Source organism: Eptatretus burgeri, chromosome 3 (assembly GCF_056783735.1).
Source record: "Eptatretus burgeri isolate ZD-2024b chromosome 3, Ebu_testis_v1, whole genome shotgun sequence".
NCBI lineage: Eukaryota > Metazoa > Chordata > Myxini > Myxiniformes > Myxinidae > Eptatretus > Eptatretus burgeri.
Genome location: NC_140963.1, coordinates 3,323,664 through 3,343,399, shown reverse-complemented (window position 1 = coordinate 3,343,399; position 19,736 = coordinate 3,323,664). Strand labels below are relative to the sequence as shown.

The 19,736-nt window shown below is 39.9% G+C and overlaps 1 long non-coding RNA gene across 1 annotated transcript; it reads left to right on the top strand.

The window, feature by feature from the left end:
* The first annotated feature begins 4,342 nt into the window (after nucleotides 1-4,342).
* LOC147029303 (uncharacterized) lies at nucleotides 4,343-4,956 on the top strand. The gene is made up of 3 exons (XR_015055857.1): nucleotides 4,343-4,471; nucleotides 4,558-4,717; nucleotides 4,801-4,956. It is a non-coding gene; the product is annotated as an uncharacterized LOC147029303 (long non-coding RNA).
* The last annotated feature ends 14,780 nt before the right edge of the window (nucleotides 4,957-19,736 follow it).

Sequence of the window (19,736 nt, the reverse complement as noted above, 5' to 3'; positions counted from 1 at the left end):
CATTGAGGAACAAGTCTCGTTTCGGTCAAGGGGTTACTTGGCCAACTTTACTGTTGGGTTGTCCGGGCCACTGAACTGACCCCGTGATGGGCCGTGATTTTGTGTTTCTCCCTTTGCGGAATGGCTTGGCATTGGGCACACTGCATGAGTTGTCTTAACCACCAATCACATGATCATCTTTACCTTTTGTACATTTCTAACAATGCAATATTTCAATGATAAATTCATCATCTTCATGAAACCTCAACCTCCAACCTTCTTCATCCCTTAAAATAATAAAAAAAATATTAACAATCTGGTGATGTCCCTGTCCCTGCCCCACTCCTCCTTCCTTCCTTCCTTCCTCCTCTCCCAGTGAATTTAAGTGAATCGTACAAACTGGTAGATTAAATTCATGAGGTCTGAATAAATTGCCTGTGTCATTCCACAATTAACCACAATCTAAAAACCTTTAAAACATCGTTTCAAAAAGAAAACAAAGCCAAATATGTTGTTTAGAAATATAAAAAACAAATGTCATTTGTGTTCTCGATTATACCGAATCATCTGTTTCTCTCTCATATTGTGTTTCAGCAGCTTCATCATCATCTGCAGATACAAGATCGGGATGAAATTCAAAGATTTCCCTTCCACTGATCTGCAAGAAAAAATAAAAATATAAAAGTACACAAATTGATCAACAATTGGTTTTCATACTTGAACATTTGAAACGGCCATAAAGTGTTTTCAGCAGAACTAATTGGTGCGGAAAAAAGAGTTAAAAGTGAACAAATAAGCACAAAATTGACCCACAATCACGAAACGAGTGAAGTCACCAATAGTTTCCGAAAACAGAGAAAGCAAACTTTAAAACGATATGAAACACACAACAATAGCAATGGCTGTTTTTGAATTGTGGGGCAAAGTTATTGGAAATGTCACTGCATGCTCACCTCCAGCAATGGGTATTTATAATTTATAGTTTAGGTGTTTCCATGAAATATGGTGCACTTTCAGATGGTACCTCCATCAAGGTTTGCTCAATTTTTTTTTTCAGAAAAGCTGACCTCAATGAAAGAAAAAAATAAAAATAAGTCGACAGCACAATGACTTGAGTGTGGATTTTGTTTGGCTCAGTTTCCTGCACGTTCTCAATGAAACGTATTTTTGATGAATATTCGTCATTGGTATTGAAAGTACAGCAAAGAGAATCGATAGTTCAGATTCATGTCTCTGTATTTGCTGAATACGACATAATATATTTACATTTCATGATTCCCAAACCATGAACAACATTAAATTTCACTCCATTTCCTCTGAAAGATTAGTTTTTAACCTAGGCCACCAAAGGTGGACGGAGGTTGTTTTCACCCATTGAGCAAGATATTTGTCTGTGAGCAAGATATTTCAAAAGTTATTGAAGGATTCGGCGACACTTGATGGGCAGGTTGGGTGTGTGACAAGGACAAATTGATTAGATTTTGGTGAAGATCTCGATTGGGATTCGGATACGAGGATTTTTAATTTGTTTAAGTTATTCTTCACCGTTGAGAGATGGGCCCAAAACGAAGAATAGTATGATATCTCAAAAAGTTATGGATTGCTGTGGACAAAACTCGGTGTACGAGTTGGGTAGGTGATAATAACAAGCCAATTAGATTTGGGTTGAGGTCCGGATGCAGATCCGGCCTATTGGTGGGATACAGAATGTAAACTGTTCAGCCCGGCGCAAGTATGCACTCTCCTGAGTGCCATTGTAGTTATTTTTATGTTTAAAGTTGCAGAAAAAAGTCTCTGAAAGCCCCATAATCACCTTCTTCATTGCTACTATTATTGGTAGACCAAGTTATGTGAAGAGTATCAGCATTTCCATCATCAAGAGGGAGATCAGGAATTTTGTCAGTGTTACTTGTATAACATAACGACTTTACTTTCACTGTCAGATGGTGAGGGATCAACACATGACATTAGTTATCCATGGAAAGGAATTTGAGGTTACAACTGAGCTGATTCAAAGCAGCGGTGCCATTATTGGCCATTCCAAAATTATCCTCTTCGAATCTGGTCAATGAGACACCACCAACGGCATTCCACCGAGACAGCCTTCAAAGGGAAAATTAGCAAAAATAAAAAAGAAACCGCGATAAAAACATCTAACCTTTACGTGGTGGCATAAGCAATGGAAAACACAATGACGGTCTGGAATACGAACAATAATGGAGAATCAACCATAAGTTTTTATTTTTCAGAAAAGTTGACATAAAGCTTTCCATTAAGGTGATTGGTTTACAGCATTTGAGTAGTGCTATTGAGTTAACCTACTCCATGAATATTTATGAAACTGCCTTAACAGGATTCCAGAAGTGAAACATAAATAGTCATGAAATACGATAATTTTGAGTCATGAAGTGAAATATGGTCAGAAAAACATTTTGCAATTACCAACCGTAAGTCACTCAAGGTAACATTAATGAGGTTGAGGCATCACAGAACTCAAGCTTGCACAGACAAATAGTGGGATATTGGAAAAACCTGAAGATACTCATTTCTGACCACAAGTCGTATTTTTGCTCTTCCACATGCGACTTCACTCACGTCACGGTGCCAGGTCACAAAGATACCTTCACAAAAAATAATAACAATAAAATACAAACTTACTCCGAATGTCTTTCCAGCTTTAAAGTCTGCTTTCCTCTTCTCAAGGGCAGTGAGTGCTTTTTCTTTCTTTTCCTCTCTCTTTTTCTTTTTCCATTGTATGAAAGCCTCCAAAGTTAGTTTGTTGACATTCGGTCCAAGAACTGCTCTCTAATGAAATGAAAAGGCACCATCTCTCATCAGTACTTTCATTCATGCGTTTTAGTTCCATTTCTTTCATAATTAATCTTAACAGTCATCACCACTTAAAACGCTTTGTATTTTATCTTCAACAAAAAAGAAACTACGATATTTTGCCACTACCCTGACAAAAAACAATCTAGTGACATTTTTACAGTGAAGCAGGGTGACCCGAGTCTTCAGTTTTGTCATTTCACAGAAGGTGGCTGCACACAGCAGCAGCGCTGAGCAAAACTTCAAGAGAAGATGTTGTGTGCGAGTAGTATCAAAAGGGAGGCTTTGCCACAGTAATGTCTTCCATTTCTCAAAGTCGCAATATTTGCTCGTTTACGCTGACTCGTATATCTCCTTTTCAAACTGGTACACATTACTTCGTCATTGCGCTCCCTTTTGATACTACTCCCCCTGCCGGGGACTGGGCTTTGTCCCCTTTCATATGATCATTTCTCGAATCAAATCAAGTAGTCATAATAAGAGTACGTTTTATTTTCAGGAATAACTTAATTTATTCATCAATTTAATTTAATGCAGCGGTAGCCCATTAACCCCACCCCTGTATAGCCTCCATCCATCCATTGGGACCATAGTCTGTGCAGAGCATTGGTGCTGCCTAAGCAGTCTCCTGGGCTATTAGTCACAATCCTGGGCAGGTCACCACCCGAACTACATGTAAGTGGATGGAAGAAATAAGGGGGTCATTTTTTTTATCTTCCCTTTTCTCCCCCAAAAATAGCAGGGAGGGGTTCTGGTGCACCCGAACTACATGAAAATGAATGGTAGAAATAAGGGTCTCCCATTTTTCTCCCTTCCCAACTTGGCCAAGAACAAATTTTAAATCCCAACATATTTTCGTTGTTCTCAAACAGGGAACCAACGAATATTTGTTCACATTCTATTTTAGGGAATAACTTAATTTTACTATTACACTCATTGCCGTCAAGTATATTGACAAAGAATAACTTGGTTCTTGGTTTAAACCCTGATGAGCATTCTCATTTAAAATGTTTTTATAAACATACCCAGCCTGCTTGAGAATGTTTCACCCGAGAAACCAGTTTAACACAAATCTTTCCTTGCCCGAGGGAAAAAAATACCAAACACTCTTACTCTAGTGATGTTTTAAGACATTTAATTCGATGAAAAATGTTAAACAAAACAAGTGTCAAATTTCACAGAAAATCATAAGTTCTTGGATTTTGTGACCTCAGCCGAGCCTGCTTATTCAGGCAGGCAATTTAGTCTGGAGTTCGGCTTGCTTTAGTTGAGAGAATGTTTTTCGAAGAGCCTTTACCACAACAAGATGATTTTCACTCATTTTCACAAGAGGAAAGGTAATTTATGTTTAAACTTGTAATATTAATTATATAATATACAGAACCAAATAACCGCATGACTAACAATTATTGTTTGACAGTTTCTCCTCAATGACGGAGTTGGTGGTTGAGGTTGAGCATGAAGCAAATTAATATAACCAACAATGGGAGAACATGAATGAAACCCTTGCAGAACTTCACTCAGTTCGAAGGGAACTACATGATGAGATGATGAAATGCTTGGAAGATTTAACTCATCCTTGAAGTTTCCCCTGAGCTGGGAAGGCAACAGAACAAAGGACTGACAGCGAATTAAACACCTTGTATGAGAAGTTGTGCGATAGGTAAGATATATACTTATTCACACACTTTTATAAGCAGGGACAACTCCGTGTTATTGACTTAAACTAACTGCGTGTGTTATTTCCAGCATTAAAACTGAAGCAAACAACATGGGTGATGAAACCAATGAATTTCACGACTTCGAATGGAATGATGTTGAAATTCCACGGGGTGCTGACTCATTTCCAACTTGTTCAAGTTTAAACGCCCGTCTGGATGAACTTGACACAAAACTCAATCTTCTGGAGGTAAATGTTTATCTATTATTTTATTAATATCTTTATATATAATCAACTTTACATGCTCTAATGGTTCTTCTTGTTTTAAACAGAATATGGTATCCAAGCTTCAAAATCGCAAGACATCTGAAGCAGACTGCTGGGAAAGAACGGTCATTTTCACAATTGAATATTTAACCAAAGAAAAATGTTTAATGTTTTCAATTTTGTTTAATTACATCTGCTTTGCTTACAATTATTTAATTCTTGATTACAAAAAAAGGATAAAGGAGGTGTAAAGAGGAGGGGAAGGGGGTGCGTGGGGAGGGTATATCTGCTTTGCTTACAATTATTTAAATCTTAATTACAAAAAAAAGAATAAAGTAGGTGTGCTCCCCGAACGAGTCGTCACACCCTTCCCCTCCCCGTATGTGTGGGGAAGGATTGGGGTGGTATGAGGGGGTGTGTTGGGTGAAATGTGGGGGCGAACAAAGGGAAAGGGAGGGGTGGAATGAATGCGTGTGGAGAAGGGTGGGTGTGGGGAAAGGTGGGAGTGGCTTGTGTGGTTGGGGCTTGCATGGGCATGGCTTGTGTGGGTGGAGACAAAGAAGGGGTGGAGCAATTTTTAAATTAAATCAACGTGTTGTGTGTGGAGAACTAATAAACTAATCATTGTATGATGGATGTTGATGTGGTGTGTGGTTGTGGCTTGCGTGAGTGTGGCTTGCATGAGTGTGGCTTGCGTGAGTGTGGCTTGCATGGGCGGAGTCAAAAAGGGGTAGAGTCATTTTTTGAAATCTTGTCTTTTGAAATTCCTGTGGATAAAATGAACCTAAAATCTCTTCTTCTAAATCATATACTTGTAAGTCCAAGGAACTACATCTATAACATCAACGATTTTAAAAAGTTCATTTGTCCATCGCTTAGTGTAACCTTTTTCAAAATGAGATTTCCACCTGTATATTCTTATTATATCACCAACTTTGAACTTACACTACCGGTCAACAGTTTTAGAACACCCTTATTTTTCGAGTTTTTACTGAAATTTAAGCAGTTCAAGTCCAGTGAATAACCTGAAATGGTTCAAAGCTAAGTGGTAAACTGTCAGAGGTTAAAAAAAGTTTAGGTTCCCAAAAACTTAAAGATAATGTAAATTTCAGAGTTGTTAAAAAGGTCCTTTTCAGGGAACAAGTAATGGGTTAGCAACTGCAGCTGTTCTGCAGCAATGGAAGTAAATTAAGCCTTGAAAGTTGATGCAAACAATTCCTACAGGTGTCCCAACTTTTGTTGATTAGTTACAAACCCTCCTTATAAAAGCAGTGTTGGCACAGACTGTGTTGGCGCACCTTCTGAAGCATTATTTGGACAACATTGCACTGCAGGAAGTAGTATATTGCTGTCATAATGGCAAGAAAAAGACAATTAACAAAGGAAGACAGACAGACCATTATCTATGTATATAAAACTCAAACTCTTATCTTGTATGTATGTATGTATGTATGTATGTATGTATGTATATATGTATGTTCCCGAAATACAGCCAAAACGGTAGACGAAAACGCAAACATTTTTGGCCCACCTTATTCACCATTCTCCTGCGGTGTGCAGTATCAAGTTTCGTTAACATCAGGCATCGAAAAAAATTGTTTAAAAAATCAATTCCCGATTCAGTCAAGTACTCTTCGGGAGAACTTGATCAAGGCAAACAACCTCAGCAGTATAATTTACTGGAGCTATCTTTTTCTTTTTCTCTTTAAATGATTTTTTTCATCAACCGCTGTCACAATGGGAACCCAACGGGTTCACGGGTCATCTGGTAACCCTTAAAAGTGTAGGTCTTTCCTTCAGATAAATTGCAAAGAGGCCAAGGTGTCAGTGAGTACAGTTTCCTGCACCATCAAAAGGCACTTGGAAACTGGAGGAAACTCTGACAGGAAGAGGTCTAGCAGACCCAAAGCCACAACACAATGAGAAGACAAGTTTCTGAGAGTCAACAGCTTGCGTGATAGGCGGCTCACAGGACAGCAGCTTCAAGTACAGCTTAACGCTGGTTCAAGTGAGGAAGTCTCAGTTTCAACTGTGAAGAGAAGACTTCGAGCTGCAGGTATGACAGGTCGAGTGGCAGTAAGAAAGCCATTGCTAAGATGGGAAAATAAGAAAAAGAGGCTTGCCTGGGCCATGAAGCACCGCCAGTGGACTCCTGAAAACTGGAAGAAGGTCTTATAGACCAATGAATCAAAATTTGAAATCTTCGGTTCATCACGCAGGGATTTTGTATGCCGTCGAGTCGGCAAAGGATGGTTTCTCAGTGTGACACCAACTGTCAAACATGGAGGAGGAAGCGTGATGATCTGGGGCTCTTTTGCAACTTGCACAGAGTGACTGGCACCCTGAACCAAAAGGGCTACCACAACATTTTGCAGTGCCATGCAATACCCTCTTGCCTACGCCTAGTTGGTCAGGGATTCATCCTACAGCAAGATAACGACCCAAAACATACCTCCAGGAAATGTCAGAACGACTTTAGAAGAAAATAACAAGACGGTAGGCTTCAAATCATGGAATGGTCAGCAGTCTCCAGACTTAAACCCCATTGAGCTGGTTTGGGATAAACTGGACAGAAGGGTGAAAGCAAAGCAACCTACAAGTGCAACACATTTGTGTGAACTTCTGCAACAGTGTTGGGGAGAACTTTCTGAACAATATTTGATTTCCATTGCAGAAAGAATGCCACGAGTATATTCGGCTGTTTTTCTGCAAAGGTGGCAACTTTGATGAGTCAAAAATTTAGATTAAATTTTGTTCAACAAAACGATTCCATGATTTCATTTTTATCTGCAATTGTTTATTTGTTCTCTGCTTTAATTTCAGAGTACATTGAAACATTAAACTGCTTAAATTTCAGTTAAAACTGGAAAAATGTGGGTGTTCTAAAACCTTTGACCGGTAGTGTAGGCTTTCTGACAATCTCTTTTTCATATTCCAATTCTGTAAATGTTTCTGATCGCTTGTCTTCGTCGATATATGAATCATATTGTTCTGATCTACATTGTCCTTAATTAAAGATAACCATTGTTGAGAACTGAGTTGAGTGAATTTTTTGTGTCCTCTCTCTTTTAAAGTGTGATTGAAACACTCAATAACAACCGCTTTTCCTTCATTAAAAGGTGCTGTTTTATGTAATACCATTATTTTTATGAAAATTCATAAATGTTTTGTTGGAGAACTCTGTACCCTCATCAGTCCACAATTTTTTCGGTTTTCTCTTGGTTTTATTAAATATCTGTTGAAAGGCTAACATAAGAGTATTGCCTCTTGTTTTTCAAAGGAACAACCTTCACATATCTCCTCCTCAAATCAATAATGGTCAAAGCATACTTGTATCCCTTATCATTCTTGAGTTCAATTAAGTCAGCGGACCAGATATAATCAACTCCTTTTGAATAAACCTTCCTTTTTTAAAACTGTGTGATTATTGGTTTATGTAATTCATCAGCTTATTGCTCTTCAGTTTTAACATCATTAGAGCCTATAAGTTTTTTGAATTTCCAAGCCCAAGTCCCAACCTCAATTTCACACTTATCATCTTTTTCACGACAAACCTCTCACCATTTTCTCTTTGCGTTGGATTTTGTATCAAAGACAAATTATACAACATTTCTCTAGCGGCTTCGTGTTTTTCTTCCAACGTTGTGCTATTTCCATAATCAATATCGTGCCTCATGCACACTTCATCAACTGCATTGATAGGTTTGCTCCACGGTTTAGGATTGTTATCCTCATGTAATCTTTTATCCAAGTTTGTGCTCCAACCACAGAAAGAATATCCTGGTCGATGTAATTCCTCTGGTATTCCAGTTGTTGTAAATTTACTTCCTTCCTTTTTGTACATCTCCCCCACTTTTATGCTAAGAAATGAATTGACAATTTTTTGAGCCACACACGAAACATATCCCCTTTTGATAAACTATATTAGTTTTACTTTTAACATACGAGATATTTTTAGTGTTAGTTTTCTTTTTACATTTGAGACAATAACTCATTTATTTATGAGAAATATTAACAGGCTGACAAGAAGAAAATACTTCTTTTGAATTTTCTGTCATCATTTGTAATAAAACACTTAATACCACAAGCACTTTAAGAATAACATTGAGATTTTCATCTCTCATTTATTTAGGATTAAAATCAACTGTGAAAGTTATATCAATATATTTTCCCTTCCTTATGGCAACCACCTTATTAAAATATTCCTCATTCAACTTGTCTAATGTTGAGTTTTTTTTCTTCACCAAAAACACTCATTTAATCTTTATATCTAACCTTGAAAATTATTCATCTAATTTTCTCAATTTTTCTTTTATTTCCACCTCACTGAGCACCTTATCAACCATCAAGGTTGCATCAAAATCTATTCCCTCATTTAAGGCTTTTGCCTTCTCAAAATATTTATCATTCAACTTTTATAATTTCAGTCTTTTTGTCTTCACCCAAAACACTCATTTTAATAATTATATCAATCTTTGAAAATTATTGGTTTAATTTCTCTATCCTTTCCCAAATTTCCTCTCCATTTCATATTTTAACATGTTCCTTTTTATCTATCTCAATAACATCCCTTTCAACCCTTGAACCACTTTCACCCCATAGAATATCATACATATATTCATCTGGATTTCTTGATATTCCTGCATCCAAAATAATGTTTTTTACAACAGGTAACCAATAAAATTTCTTCTGAATTTTGAAAAGAGCCTTGTTTTTTCTCAACTTTAAAATATTTTCTTATTTAACATTTAAGTTAAATCCAAAGTTGTTGGTTTGGTAACATCAGTGTAAAGCCAATCTTTTATTGAAAATACTCCATTCTTGTGTTGTCTAACATATTTATTAAAATACCGAATACCCTTTTCTTGTCGGGATGCTTGGACACAGAAATGATAATTTTCTTGAAGCCTTCTTGCTGTCATTTATGTATCAGAAATATAAGACAGATTAATATGATGGCAGGAAATTCCTCCCCATATTCACACAGTTAAATCAGTTTGTATTCCCCAACTTACTATATATAATCATGGTCCCTGTGTTTTCATGATAAAACTATGGCAAAGCTGTTATTAATTTTCACCTTATTAAATTATTTTATTTGTTGTTTGCTAATCGTGCTTCCACAAATCTCATTCTCGGCACCAAGTGGATAATATTCTTCCTTATGAGACCGATTTAATTCTCTCAGGTCTTTGAGGTTTATTTTAAATGACCAATTATACCCTAAATCATTCATATCATATCCCCAATGTTGTATTCTCATACAAACAATATGCCCTTCTTCATAAAATTTTATTTTAATTGGAACTGTGAATTCTGCATGACCTGGAGATAAAATCAACACTTCTGTATCTTTGGAATACACAGCCATTATATTGAAGGATATATATATATTGTGATAAATCACTTGATCGCACTAAGTCATTCACATCAGTCAGGCTTGGATAATTTATGAATTTATAAGCATTTTTCATATTAATATTTTCTGTTTTGCTATATTTCTGTCTTTCAGCATGTGCCTTTGTATAACAATTTGACAAATCAATATCCAGTTCTTGGGATACACCAAAGGCAGAACCATCTTTTCCAACATGTCATTTATATTAGATTAAAAATAACATGATAAAATTTTTTATTTTTGTTGAGTTGAAATAAGACATATAGACATAATTGACCACAACACTTGGAATTTAATTATTTGACTTGAAATGTTTGATAAACATCATTCTCAAATAATTTCATGACTTTAACAGGTGGTAGAAGACCATAACCATCATAATAATATTTAACCTGATTATTATAAATACAAACCCAATGAGAACCGTTTCCATTATGATCTTCGAAATTCATAATAATATTCTTTGTATGTTGAGACAAGTTTGTTAATTCATCTCTCAAACAAATAACCACATTATCAATTTTTAATTTCTTTCAATATCTGACAAGTCCTCCATTTGATGTATTCTTTCCAAATTCTTTAAAACACAAATCAATGCTCATTTATTTATGAGCAAGATATAATCCATCCCCCTTTTTGGTTAATTTTACACCTGCTTGTGTGATAGAAGAAAGCATATCTCCAACGAACAATCTCGCTTTATCAGGCAGGCTTTCAAGTTTTTCAGCAAAATCAACAATAACACCACTTCCACGAATTTGTTTCTCCAACTCTTTTTGAGCCCGGAATTGAGCCTTCCTTTCGTTGGCAGTTTGCACCACTGCTGAAATACCACCCGTCAATGCTCCAGCCACACTTAAACCAGCAAATAAAGGAATTAGAAAGAGGAGAAATCCTCCACTCGTCTCTTTTATTGAATATTTCTTCAACATTGGTTTTGACATTTTAATTTTGAGTGAGCCAGTATCGTCCAATATTTTCACCTGTTCTCTTGTGAGCAAAACATCAATTCTTACTGCTCCTTTTCTCTGAATTGTACCAACTTTAATCATACAAGGCTTTCGATTTTGAATACAAGATGATAGTTTATGAAGATTGATTTGATTCACATAAACCCCAATTGGCACTTTACCACTCATTTATTTATCAAAAAAAATTATGCGAGACTAATCATAACACCATTATCTGTATTAATCTGTAATTTTATTTCTTCCAAAAACAAACAATATGTATCAACTTCTTTACTCTCTCCTCTTTCAATGTATAAGGAAGTATCCACTCGATTAGACTTAAAAGTTTCCTTTTGAGCACTCAGGTCAATCACATAGATTGTATATAGGCTTTTAAACACTGCCATATCCAAAATGGGTTCTTTATTTCTATTGCTTTCACACACCTTTTGGTAAGACTTGTACGCTTCAGCATAATCATTTTTTCCCAATCAATTTCCAATCTATCTCATGGATAAAATGTTCCATCCAGAGAAACGCGAAGTTGTTTCACCTTTGCATTATCACTCAACACATAATTCTTATCAGTTGCAGTATCTCCATCCGATTTCTTAAAAATGAGCCACAGGTATCGTGGCTTTCCTTCCAGAACACTCAAATTCCACGTGTCAGTAGTTTGGTTCAGTTTAACGTGTTGACATCTTCTTTTAAGAGATGAATCATTGAGTGGTTTCTTTGAGTTAAGTCTTCGATTCAACATCTCTTCTGTTTTAAAATTTGAAGTATATTCACTAAATATACCAACTAATTTCATCAATAACAAATTTAATCTGAGCACCAAAAAGCAATCTATTTTCATTATCATTCCTTTGCAGTTGAAATCTAATTTTTAAGTCCATACAGAACTTCATCAAAATCCAAATATACCTTTAAGAGGGACTGCCACAGTAAGACTATTACCTGTTTTTGTATCATCATTATACATTCCTTTTCTTTGACTATAACTGGGGTCTGTTAGTTCCCGTTGTCATATCAGGAACAAATCCTTCGACAGCGCACTTACCCATTCTATCACTAAATGAATCTCGTGTAAATTTTATCATTTCAGATGCAGCAGAGACATAATCAACTGCTTCAACTTCTTGTGTTCCAATATACAAATGAACACTATCAAACATTTTCCAGAAATAACTGACAAGTGCAGCGTTTGTGTTATTTGCAGCCTTCATGAATGTAAATTTACACAACAAGAAACTTTCAGATACATTCAAATAAGTTTGTTGAGTATTTATTTCAAAACTTTTTGTTCCATTTGTATTCCAGTCTGTTCCAGTTATAGCATTTACCTTGAAGTTGTCTTCTTTTTTCATAGTTTGAGATGACAATGGTATCATCCAAATCATAGATACTGTTGTAGATTTCCCGCCCGTCAGCGTGCGAACGACCGCGTCCAACCAATATCGGTCGCTTTGCCCACCGAACGGACAATCCAGTCGTGACTTTCTGGAACAATGCCAGAAACCAGTCACTGGTGGGTTTTTAATCCCACCACGGCCCAGTCCGTATTCTACCCGCGCGAAATAGGGTCAATCGCCAAATATTGATATACCTAAGTACCCGCGCAGGTAACCAACCGAGGGACCGTACCTCGGCGAAGGCCTGCTTGGACACGAACCGTTTAGCGGTCCGTTCCATTCTGGGATAACCGAGCGGGTATTATTGCCAGACCTTGCCGGACCGGATTCTATTTATCGGCTATTTAAACCAACGATATTCCGAGTGCAAGATGGGGCAGTTCAATGAGGGAATGGACGCAATGAACGGGTTTACATTCACACAAGGACATTTATCATAATAAAGCACACATGCTATTAAACAAGGCAAAACATGTATGCAATTATACAAGCAACAAAAGCACAACAAAAGAACTACAACCGTCTACTTATTATGTACAGTCACTTGCACTTAACAGCAGTTCCTACTTATTAGACGGGCCCACGGACACACGTACGCGCGCACGCACACGCACACGCACACGCACACGCACACGCACACACACACACACACACACCCAAGAAATGGTGGTAGAGGCCTTTAATAACGAGCTCCAGCTTGGAGGACAGGTGAGCTGAAACCCAGAGCCTATCTCGAACCTCTCCACCTCGTGTGGTCTTCAAGTTGTTCGGACCCGGGCTCCAGCGAGAGCGAGCTGGATCCAATTGCTGAGCCGCGATCCTTCCCGAGCTGCCGCGAATCCTCCCGCGCTTCTCATCACGTGCTGGTGAGACGAGGTGCCGATCCTTCCCGTCGATGCGTCGCTTCCCCGAGGAACCACCTCCCGTGCTTCTCAACACGTGCTGGTGAGACGAGGCGCCGAACCTTCCCGTCGATGCATCGCTTCCCCGAGGAACCACCTCCACGAAGAGGTCGATGAGTCGCACCAAGCCGGGAACCAAAATGGAGAACAAAGAGCTCCATGAACCAAGAAGAAGAAGCCACCACTCGCAGCTCGAGCCGAGCGACCGGCTTAACTCCCTTCCAAACAGGGCAGCTTGAAGCAAAAAGCTCTCCCGAGCCAAGCAGAAGCTGAAGCTCACGGAACCGTCAAAGCAAAGAGCCTCCAAAAAGCCTCCTCCCGAGTCAGGCCTCAGCCGAAGCTCACTGAGCCAGCCAAATCAAAAAGCTTCCGAAGGCCTCAACCCTAACGCAAGCCAAGCAGAACCCGACGGTATGCTGAACGACTACTCTCTACTCCCTTCTCCAACTCTGACCTTCCCAACTCTGCCCTTGAACAAAAGAAAAAGATCTCCTCTTATCCTTCTCCGCCCTCCCCCCGCTCCCGGCATGACTCACGACTCATGCCCTCGTGCTCCATCCCCCGCTCAGCCACGGGTGGGAGGGAGTTGTTGACATCATGAGTCACGGGACGGCAGGGTGGTTCTTCCTCTTCGCAGAAGAGGGGGAGGGATGTCTCCATTGTTCGTTCCCTAACTAGTAAATCGATCCACAGAGCGTCTAATCGATTTCTGAACATTTAAACAATGAAAGGTGAGCTATCTAGGGAACAAGCACTTATCGACATAGCTGACAACCTGTATGTTGTGTGCAATCGTGCAACATATCGACAACCTGTATGTTGTGTGCAATCGAATTCCAAATTCGAAACAATACTTTCAATTACTTCCATTCTTGTATTTATTTTGGAAAAAAGATGTTAAAACTTTTGAAACCCTGACCCAAGTATTTGAATTATTTTCTGTCGTTTTTGGGGAGACAACTGAGTTTTGCCTTTCTTAATTTCTTTCATTGCTTGAAATTTACGGGATTCCTTTTGGGCGTCTTTTATATTCTTTATTGCACCTCCTACATTTCCCACAGCAGAAGCAGTTGAACCAATTAGGTCTTTATGTTTCAGAACAGTTGAACCTATACCCAATGGAGTATCAATTATCCCACCTCTGTGTTTCTAAATTGATGTCCAACATCCCGTTGTCTCTTTGGTTTACAGTATCCTCTACCAAGATACATACCTTCCCCCTGATAGTATGGGGAAAGGAACATCCCATCCCCTGTAATTATTTTATATTTTCCCAACTCAGGTTTCCTCACAATAACCATTGTATATATTTATTGAAAAACTTCAGAGGTGAATTCTGATGGATATAATTTCTCCATTAAAAAAAATCATGCGATTTTATCTTGGTCGGTTATTCTACAATTTACTCTGTATGTGGTTTTTCCAGACACGGGTGGATAACCAGATGTCTTGGTTCCATATATAATTTATCACCAATTGGGGTTGAGTATGCACTGAATGAAAATATTGTTGCAGTTCTCAGAACCGCATGCATCCAACAGATAGTGGTCCCAAGACAGTTATTGCATTAATATACGTGTGGATAGTCCCTTCCCTTTTGTCTCGCGGGACAACATGGGCGTGCGTTGTGAGGGTCTCATAGCTCGGTTTGCTTACATCTTTTCTTCTTCATTTCATTTCTAACTTCATTCCTACTCTTCTTTTCTGATTATTCCTGAGGTAAATCTGAACCACATGCACCCTGCGCTGAGAGATGGATCCTCAGCAAAGGCCAAGTAGGCACTCCACCCACAACCCTCCATACAAAACACAGCCTGCCAAATGCACTCGCAGCGGTAATTTCCACCCGATGGTGTTTTCCACAACATAGGAAACACACCCAGAACGACGCCCACGCGGCACTGAACGCGTAACCGAGGCCGATAATAGAAAGGCAACCCCATACCACGTTGCACGAGATGCGAGTGTGCAAGGTGCAAGCGGCACGTTCCTTCCAACCCATTTCTGGACTAATTATATCGATTGGGTTTCGCCACACGCACACAATAGCAGAATCGGGCAAACGCGAGCGCTGGCCACGTGCATAATGGCAGATCCACCCGCACTGTATGGAACGTGCTCGAAGGCAGACCCGTGCGCCGCTCATGACACTTTGTTATCGTCTAGAGCTGGGCAAGAATGGACACATCTTACTGTCCATTCGCCATAACATCTTACCTTCTCGCCTCTACGGCCAGCAGAGCTCCGTCGGATGGAGGCATGTTATACAGCTAAGGCCACGTGGCGCACACGGACCGGGCGCGTTGGGCAGCGCTGGTCGGGGGTGCCCGAGCAGGCGTGCATGTCCGACGCTGCCCTCGGCCGGTCATCAGGGCACGGCCCGGGGGTTCTTGCAAGGCAATTCACGGCGCGGAGTTCGGTGTGGACGATTCGTATCATGTCGTGAGGCCAGAACGGGACATCTTGCCACAAATGGAGTGTTGCGGTTTCCGGCCATCGCGGCCGGGCGCTCAGGGGGTCGGGGCCAATCAGAGCACCCGATTCGGGCGAGATTTAGGTCACCGAGTTTCTGGGTGCCCCCCCCCCCCGCCCCACGTCACGCGGCCTATAAAGGTCCGAGCGGACTCCTCCCACTCTCTCTCTCTCTCTCTGCTGCCCTGCCACTCAAGCTGGACTTCCACTCCGCCTTCTGTCGTCATCACTTCGACTCTGCCTTCTGTCATCATCGCTGGGTTTCTCCTCTTCTCCACCCACACGACGCTGACTCCACCCTCCCAACTCAAGCCCCTCCTTCACACCCACAGTATCGACGCGAGTTGCCCGAAGCAGGAGACGACGCGCCAGCTGTCAGTTGGGGCACAGTGCCACGGAGCACTCCCCCCCAAACGTGTTGGTGGCGCGTTCGGGTACCACGTATCAGTTATACAAAGGTACCAAGAGACTGCAGCCTCAACTCCTCTCCTGTCTTTCTTCAATCCCTCTTCATCGGGGTTTCTGAGTCTGTGTGTGTGTCCTGGCGCCTGTCTCTATAAGTAAGTCTGCAGAAGATCGTTATTATTTTCGGGTTGGGTCTGCTCTGTGTCCGCTTTTATAAGTTGTTTGATTATTGCTGCACCACATCTCTCTCCCCTATCTGTGCACAACACACCCCAATAAATCTTGATCGTACCACATACCTTTCCTCGCCCATTGTTAATAAATCATGATGAGAAATTAATGTTCCCTGCTCATTTTTGTCTTTTCCTCCATTGATCCAGCATTGTCTGAATCCTAGCTTAGCCGGGACTTTATTCCCAACAACCCGTTCCTTTTAGCCGGTACGTCGTTGGCAGTGTCGCTCGGCTGCATCCAATCCGGTAAAGTGATCCGGTCTGGTAGAGTGATCCAGTTCGGACAAGGCGTACCGAGGGCGTGTTCCCCGGTAATTAAATCAGGTGGTTATTTTTAGGTCACCGGATTAAATCGACGGAGGACCCTGTCACATGGTTGAGTTATTGGCGTCCACGGTCTGTGAAGCGACCCGCCGCATCATGGAATTATCAGTGTGTGACGGCCTACAATTCCGGGGAGTCTGGTGGGAGCCGAGATAGCTCCCACCCCTCCCCCCCCCACCCCCAGTGGTCTTCTCACCCGATTCCCGACCCGCAACAATATTGTAGTGCGGGTCCGTAGGTGCGTGCCAGTATGTGCAGCTTTGTTCCTTCGCTCTCGTAAATGACGACTCGATTGGGGCAGTTTCAATTAGATCGGACCAACCGTATCATAAATGGCCATAACTTGGGAAACACCTGGGAAACATACTCAGATCCCCAGCATCAATTGTGACATCATATCAAACGAAGAAGAAGAAGAATTGACGCCCCTCTCTCTCCCCCCCCCTCATCTCTCTCGCCCCTGAGTCTCTCTCCCCCCTCTCTCAACCCTAGTCTCGCCCCTCCTCTCACCTTCTCTCCTGTCCCCCTCTCTCGCCACCTCCTCTCTCCCCCTCTCTTGAATTGTGATGTCCCCTCTCTCTCATCCCCCCTCTCTCCCTCCCCTCTCTCGCCCCCTCCCACCCACCCCCTCTCTCGCCCTCCCCCTCTCTCTGTAAATGTATTCACAAATGTCTCCCAAGCACAGCAATTAATTAAAACCTTGGGAAACGGCTGTTTCCCTTGGGAAAATTCAAACCTTGGGATTAATTAATAATTTGAACAATTAATTCAAACCTTGGGAAAAAAACAGCTTTCAAACCCTTGGGAAACAGCTGTTTCCCTTTGGAAAATTCAAACTTTGGGATTAATTAATAATTTGAACAATTAATTCAAACCTTGGGAAAAAACAGCTTTCAAACCTTGGGAAACAGCTGAAACGGATTAAGAACGATATCAAACCTTGAAAAGGCACATACTCAGGTCCCCAGCGTCGATTGTGACGTCATACCAAACGAAGAAGAAGAAGAATTGTGACGTCAGTCGTGCAAAAAAACAACAACAAATAAATAAACCTTGTGACGTCATTCGTGACGTCATAGCACCGTGTCCTGTCATTGGTTGACAGATGTTATTGGTCATTATTGGTTTGCAGACAATATATAGGTCGTTATTGGTTGACAGACATTGGTCATTGTATCACGTTATTCTTTTTATTACTGCCAATTATTGTGCTATTATTATTATTATTAATATGCTGTTATCATTATTCTGAGATATCTTTGGGAAAAAATGGCATGATAAGGTGGAACGACACTTCAGCTGTGATAGAACATCTTTCCAACACTGAAAAAAGCAATAAAATGGCTGTAACATGGGAACCACTCGCCCGATGAATATCAAACCTTGAAAAGGCACATCTGCGGGTCCCCGGCAATATTCCTGGCAAGTTTCAATCAGATCGGACCGGTGGTTGTCGAGAAACGGCGGTCGCAGACAGACAGACAGACACACACAGATTGCTAGAATTATAGATAGATTCCATCATTACAAGCATCATCAATCAAATCACAGTGAATTAAAACCAAATTTATGCCTGAGGATATTTGAATGACATTATCACTGTAAAACGTCCCATTAGTTTCAATCTCTTTTGAGGAGAAACCCAATAACTCTCTAAATTAATTATCAATTGTGAAATCAGCATTGTAGTCATTTTTAGGTTTAATAGTTGATGTTGAAGTATGTTTTTGAATATCTATAACAATATTTTTTTGGTTCATCACCCTGTTCTTTCATCAGGCGAGCAATTTCGGAAGATATTTGAAAAATCTCGTATGCTCTGGGTGAAACTGTTAAAGTTTTGTAACTGCTTCCCGGATTATCACTAAACTTGTCATTTTTCTCTGTGATATTAAACAAGGTATCATAAGTTTCCATTGACAATAACGACGCCTCTTTTTCTTTTGTTGCATCAAGTTGTAGTAGGTATGGGAATGAAGATGTGAGATCACTCATTGTGAAATTAAAAATTACCCCCGTGTGGGGGTGACGGTCATCTCAATAATACCACAAGTTCTCAATGTTCAGTCATGACCGAAGACTACTGCGCAGTTCTACTGCGCAGCTCGAACTGCGCAGTTTGGTTAAAGATGACTCGGCATTTTGGCGCGCGCGCACGAAATTATATTTTGAAAATAAATGCCGACGTTTACATTTCGGGTTTTGAAACTTTTGCATCTTCGGCGGAAAATGTATAAATATAAAAGGCGAAAAATGTGTTTTATATTTATATTTCATTTCTCCTTCCTTCCTTCTTTGCGAATCGCATCGGCGTTTTTGGCCATCTTCCAGATCACGTGACAATCAAACGGGAAGGAAATTCAAAAATCTGTCCAGTTAGTTACAAGATAATATTTTTTACTATCATAATCAATAAACAGTTGCCGAATATCTTTTAGAATGGCAGACGAGATAGGCTTTGAAAATGGCGATTTCTATAACTTACGTAACCTCGTGACCTTGACCCTGACTTTGAACCCGGACAAAAGTTATATCGTTGTGCAACACTCATCGACCTCTACCCACATACTAAGTTTCATCAAGATCGGAAAGAAAAATTGTTGACGGACGGACATTTGGTCCGGCTTTATTAGGTCATCTCGGTTGAGATGACCTAAAATAAGAATTGTGCTTCTCATTTATATGTGTTAAAAAGTCTGAAAATTATTATTCTGAAAGTCTGAAACACCATTCTTGTTAAATAGTCTTGAAAAGAAGACTTGAAAATCGTCTTCCAACATTCAGTAGCAATAATCTTGTGTATATATATATATATATATATATATATATATATATATATATATATATATATATATATATATATATATATATACATATATATATATATATACATATATATATA